General features: G+C 32.0%; 1 protein-coding gene and 1 long non-coding RNA gene across 4 annotated transcripts in view; one reads left to right on the top strand and one right to left on the bottom strand.

Moving 5' to 3' along the window:
• Positions 1-672, top strand: part of LOC116090171 — a 2,306-nt gene extending 1,634 nt beyond the window's left edge. The window contains exon 2 of the long non-coding RNA XR_004118595.1: positions 461-672. This is a non-coding gene — a long non-coding RNA (uncharacterized LOC116090171). The remainder of the gene's footprint in view (positions 1-460) is intronic.
• The window catches only part of Cacnb4 (calcium voltage-gated channel auxiliary subunit beta 4), a 267,899-nt gene that overhangs the window by 231,853 nt on the left and 35,347 nt on the right, over positions 1-699 (bottom strand). The gene's annotated exons all lie outside the window — the stretch shown is intronic.

Raw genomic sequence — 699 nt, forward strand, 5'->3', positions numbered from 1 at the left:
AATTTGATATTTTTAAAGAATATTTTTGATTTTAAAGATTAACTATTGATACCTTAACAAAAAAACAACAAAAAAATGTAGTCATTGTCTATATTAATTTTCTATGTTTGGTGTTCCTTAATAGATTAGAACAGTTTATAGAACTGACTATTATGGTCAGACATTTGAGATGTTTTGTTAACAATATAATGTTGCCCATATTACTGAGATTTCTTAACAATTGTTAAATGTACACATTACACTGTTTAAAAGCAGATAAGAGAGTTGTATCCCTGTGCACATTATTTAAATCATATGTTTTATTTTTAAAGAAATTTTAAATTCGGATGCCAAGTATGACACCCTACAACCAGACATAATTATGCCTAGGTAAAATGAAATAATCTTTTTTACTGGAGCCTAAAAAGGCCCAGATGTCTTAATCACCTCGAGAAGAGGGTGTATTATGTTTTTTCCACAGAATGAAGAATCCCCAATTCCTTAGATCCCAGAAAGACTGGTCCAGCCAGCCGTACCTCTTCCACTCACTGAGAAGAAGAGAGAGAAGAACAGAAAAAACAGACTGACAGCTGACAGAATTGGAAAAGCTACATCCACCACAGACTACAACAACAAGAATCGCTAACACTGGTGCTATTCAGTCAAATTTGTTTAGACTTATTACTGCTAATATGAATTTTTCTTGTGTGTCTTATCTTT

Source organism: Mastomys coucha, unplaced genomic scaffold (assembly GCF_008632895.1).
Source record: "Mastomys coucha isolate ucsf_1 unplaced genomic scaffold, UCSF_Mcou_1 pScaffold15, whole genome shotgun sequence".
Classification (NCBI taxonomy): Eukaryota; Metazoa; Chordata; class Mammalia; order Rodentia; family Muridae; genus Mastomys; species Mastomys coucha.